We start from the raw sequence: 5,326 nt of genomic DNA, 5'->3' as shown, positions 1-5,326 counted from the left end.
CATGTATGCATGGAGTTCCGAGGACCATCGTATCCGATAGAGGGACTCAGTTTACTTCGAAGTTTTGGCATCAGCTGCACCAGACTTTGGGTACCAGGCTAGAGTTCAGTACAACCTTTCATCCGCAGACAGATGGACAGACCGAGAGAGTCAATCAGATGCTGGAGGACACGTTGAGAGCTTGTGCGCTAAATTATGGATCTAGTTGGGATGATAATCTGCCTTACGCGGAGTTCTCATACAACAACAGTTACCAAGCCAGTTTGAAGATGGCCCCTTTTGAAGCCTTGTATGGACGGAGGTGCAGGGCACCGTTGATGTGGGATGAAGTTGGAGCCCGTCAGTTGTTTGGACCAGATTTGATCAAAGAGTCAGAAGAGAAGGTTAAGTTGATTCGTGATAGACTGAAGGTAGCTCAGTCGAGGCAGAAGAGTTATGCAGACTCAAAGCGCAAGGAGGTAGTTTATGAAATCGAAGACAGAGCATATCTTCATGTGTCACCTCTGCGAGGAGTAAAACGATTTGGAGTTAAGGGAAAGTTAGCCCCGAGATTTGTAGGACCATACCGAGTTTTGGAGCGTATGGGAGAAGTGGACTACAAGTTGGAGTTACCCGAATAACTGTCAGGAGTTCATGATGTGTTTCACGTTTCCCAGCTGAAGAAGTGCCGTGCAGAGATGGCCGATATTCCTCTGAGAGATACAGTGCCCCTGGAAGCAACACAATTGGATAGTGATTTGACCTACGAGGAGAAACCTGTCAAGATTCTTGAGTTTGCCAGCCGAGTCACACGCAGCAAGGTTATCAAGTTTTGCAAAGTTCAGTGGAGCCATCATACCGAGGATGAAGCCACCTGGGAACGAGAGGAAGACCTACGGAAAGACCACCCACACCCATTTTCTAGCCAACCCGAATCTCGAGGGCGAGATTCATCTTAAGGGGGGTAGGTTTGTAACATCCCAAATTTTCAATTTGGAATGTTATACATAGGTCATCATATGCATATCATATTTTATTTTCTTTTCGTTTGTGATCCTTGAAATCTTAAGCAACTGAAGGACCCACAGAGAGAGTTGGGGATTTCGTTATTTTCATATTTGAATTTTTCTCAAATTTGAAAAGAGGATCATTTTTGTTTTAATATTTTTCTCCCCAAAATATTTCCAATATTAAAAATAAAAGAGAGGAGATAAAATGACTTCTCCAAAATAAAAGAAATATTGGAGGAAAAATGTTAAAATCCAAAAAAATTCTATTTGGATTTTATTGCTATTTTATTCGAATTAGAAAAATATGCATTTTCAAAATTGCATTATTAGGCCAGAAAAATGTTCACTTTGTTCTAAATATTCTATTTAGATGGTGAAAATTGTTTTTGGCATTTTTAGATTTTTTTAATATTTATTTAGGATTTTTCCTTTGGCGGAGTTTATTTTAAAAAAAATCGTGCGTCGAACTGGGCCGGCCCCACTGGGAGCCAGGCCTCAGCCCAGCGCCCGCACCACCTCGCGCCGCCTGTGTCCGCACCGGACTCCGGCAAGGAGTCCGGGTCACCGCCGCCCGCACGCCCCCTCTCCCAAGTCGGAGACCCCCAGGGGGCCTTTATAAGCCGCCGCCCCGGCCCCCTCTCGCCACCACCACCGCCGCCGCAGCAGCAAGCAGCAGCAGCAGCAGCCGCCGCCGTTACCTGCCGCGCTTGCCGCTGCCGCTGACCCCGCGCCGCTCGCCCCGTCGACGCAGCCCCGGCGGAGCCGCCACCGCCGCCGTTGACCACCGCTGACCCGTCGGTTTTTTTTTGGTGAACTGGTATAAACCGCCGCCTGTTTTTTGGTTTAGATCTAGTTTGGTTTTTTTAATAGATCGGTTTTCCCCGGTTTTCTCGGTTTAGAGCTATTTTGCGAATGTTCGTTCGTTTAGATCTTATAACGAACAAATCCGTTCGTTTGTCTCTGTTAGCGGACGTTCGTCCGATAGATTTTTCTTTTTATTTTATTTTTCGGCCAGGGACCTATCCGCGCATATTTTTATCGCAGATTAGCCCCTGATCTTCAAACCCTCGCAACTTTTCAACCGTTCGTCCAAATCCAGTGAAACCAACGCCAAAATCTTCGTCTCAAACACCTCTTTCCAGTTAATCAACTTGAACATGGTTTTCACAATTTAAAATTTGTTTTCAAGCAGATTTGATTTCGAACTTCTTTTGATCATAGTTTCAGTTCTGTAGCTCCGATTTGATTGATTCTTTTTGCAAATCGAAGTTCTTCAGTTGAACTTTCAGTTTGGATCTTTCTATTTGAGTTTTACCCTTTCATATATGCCCGAGTTCTTATGTATGCTATTGTTTGTTTGCGATAGAATTTCCGGAGTGCGAAGCGTGCTACTACGAGTCTCTAGGGTTTGCAGATCGTCAGCAAGGCAAGTAACAGTTTGATCATAACCCTTATTACCCAGTTTTTATGCATTAGTTTCAACCCTCAAACATTGCATGAGTAGGATTGATAACATGTGGGTATTGGGAAGTAGCTGATGATGTAGAACCTATTGTCCTTATTATCAAACCCTGGGAGTTACTTCTACGTTATGCTTATACTGCTATGCTATGCTCGTAGACGTGGTTTGGTTGAGTGATTCAGGACAGCTATGAGATTATTTATAAACTAAGGTTTATTTAAGGTGGCTACTTTAACACACATCTGGGTGGATTGTTTGTGGGCACCTGGGGAATCCGGTGTTGTCCAAGGAGATCCCGGGGCATCCGTGTGATCATCCTATGGTTCGCCACCCAGGCTCAAAGGGATCATAAGATTATTCATGCTAGAAACTTCCATGTGCAGCCACAAGCCATTATGGGCTCTGTCATAGTTGAGTATGTTGTGTGACCTCTTTCAGTGGTAAACTAGAAGTTGTAGGGGATGTAGGTGGTACGGTTTACCCGTCGAAAGACTTAATGCCTCTGAAAGACTGTGTCTCGGTCATCCGGTTCTCAAACACCATGTAGTGCGAGAAATCCAACGGAGGAGATCGAGTCTTGTGGGGAAGAGTGCACAAACCTCTGCAGAGTGTACAATCTAATCATGGTTAGCCGTGTCCCCGGTTATGGACAGTATCTGGTTATTGAAGCATTGATGTGATCTCATCACTCTAAATTAATTTGGTGGGTTATTAATACTGCTTAATTGGGATTGAGATGGGGTTACCATTCTCAATGTTTATCAACTACCATGATAATTAAACAAAATATATTCCTTTGTTGTAGGAAAAAAATGGCTTTTCACAAAAACATGATAACCATAAAGCCTCCACCAGCCATATATGCATGTAGTGATAGCATTTACCTTGTTCATTGCTCTACTGTGTTATTTTGCCAGCAAATTCCATGTGCTGACCCATTTCAGGCTGCAACGTATTATGTTGCAGACTTTTCAGATGAAGAGTAAGGTGAGCTAGGTCGTTGTCGTGCACTCAGCTATGCCATTGGAGTTGATGGACTCATTTACCTTCGATGCTTCCACAATTATCTTTATTAGATGGCCTTAAGCCATAATATTGTAATAAGTTCTCTTTTGAGACACTCGATGTAATAAGTGTGTTATTGCACTCTGTTATAAAACCTCAAAGTACCGTGTGTGTCAGCATTACCGATCCAGGGATGACACTTATACACAGAGATTTGACCGTCTGAGGTCGGATCGCTACAAGCGCCGTGCTGCTATTAGATATACTCTGGATGTTCTTAAGGGCATTAGTCCCACTCTATGCCAGCACAAAAGAAAATTGGAGAAAGACGCTAAACTGGTTGTTGATCACCAACGACGGTTAAATCCTAAGATGAAAGAAGTGGTAAGAAAAGAAATACTAAAGCTTCTAGAGGCAGGTATAATTTATCTGTTGCTGATAGTCAGTGGGTAAGTCATGTCCATTGGGTCCCTAAGAAGGGAGGTATTACTGTTGTTCCTAATGATAAAGATGAATTGATCCCATAAAGAATTGTTACAGGTTATCGAATGGTAATTGATTTTCGCAAACTAAATAAAACTACTTAAAAGGATCATTACCCTTTACCTTTTATTGATCAAATGCTAGAAAGATTATCCAAACATACACATTTTTGCTTTCTAGACGGTTATTCTAGTTTCTCTCAAATACCTATGTCAAAAGAGGATCAAGAAAAGACCACTTTTACTTGCCCTTTCGGTACCTTTGCTTATAGACGCATGCCTTTTGGATTATGCAATGAACTTGCTACCTTTCAAAGATGTATGACTGCTATATTCTCCGACTTTTGTGAAAAGATTGTTGAGGTTTTCATGGATGGTTTTTCCGTATATGGAACTTCTTTTGATGATTGCTTGAGCAGCCTTGATCGAGTTTTGCAGAGATGTGAAGAAACTAATCTTGTCTTGAATTGGGACAAGTGCCACATTATGGTTAATGAAGGTATTGTCTTGGGGCATAAAATTTCTGAAAGAGGTATTGAAGTTAATAAAGCTAAAGTTGATGTTATTGAAAGGATGCCGTGTCCTAAGGACATTAAAGGTATAAGAAGTTTCCTTGGTCATGCCGGTTTTTATAGGAGGTTCATTAAAGACTTCTCAAAAATTTCTAGGCCTCTGACTAATCTTTTACAAAAGGATGTTCCTTTTGTCTTTGATGATGATTGTGTAGAAGCATTTGAAATAATTAAGAAAGCTTTGATTTCTGCACCTATTGTTCAGCCACCTCATTGGAATTTACCCTTTGAAATTATGTGTGATGCTAGTGATTATGTTGTAGGTGCTGTTCTAGGACAAAGAGTTGATAAGAAATTAAATGTTATCCAATATGCTAGTAAAACTCTAGACAGTGCCCAAAGAAATTATGCTACTACTGAAAAAGAATCTTTAGCAGTTGTATTTGCTTGTGATAAGTTCAGACCTTATATTGTTGATTCTAAAGTAACTGTTCACACTAATCATGCTGCTATTAAATATCTTATGGAAAAGAAAGATGCTAAACCTAGACTTATTAGATGGGTTCTCCTACTACAAGAATTTGATTTGCATATTATTTATAGAAAGGGAGCTGAGAACCCCGTTGCAGACAACTTGTCTAGGTTAGAGAATGTTCTTGATGACCCACTACCTATTGATAATAGCTTTCCTGATGAACAATTAGTTGTCATAAATGCTTCTCGTACTACTCCATGGTATGCGGATTATGCTAATTACATTGTTGCTAAATTTATACCACCTAGTTTCACATACCAGCAAAAGAAAAAAAATTCTATGATTTAAGACATTACTTCTGGGATGACCCACACCTTTATAAAGGAGTAGATGGTGTTATT

Source organism: Aegilops tauschii, chromosome 2, assembly GCF_002575655.3.
Source record: "Aegilops tauschii subsp. strangulata cultivar AL8/78 chromosome 2, Aet v6.0, whole genome shotgun sequence".
Classification (NCBI taxonomy): Eukaryota; Viridiplantae; Streptophyta; class Magnoliopsida; order Poales; family Poaceae; genus Aegilops; species Aegilops tauschii.
The sequence above is the reverse complement of the archived record's forward strand: the minus strand, read 5'-3'. Positions refer to the sequence as shown.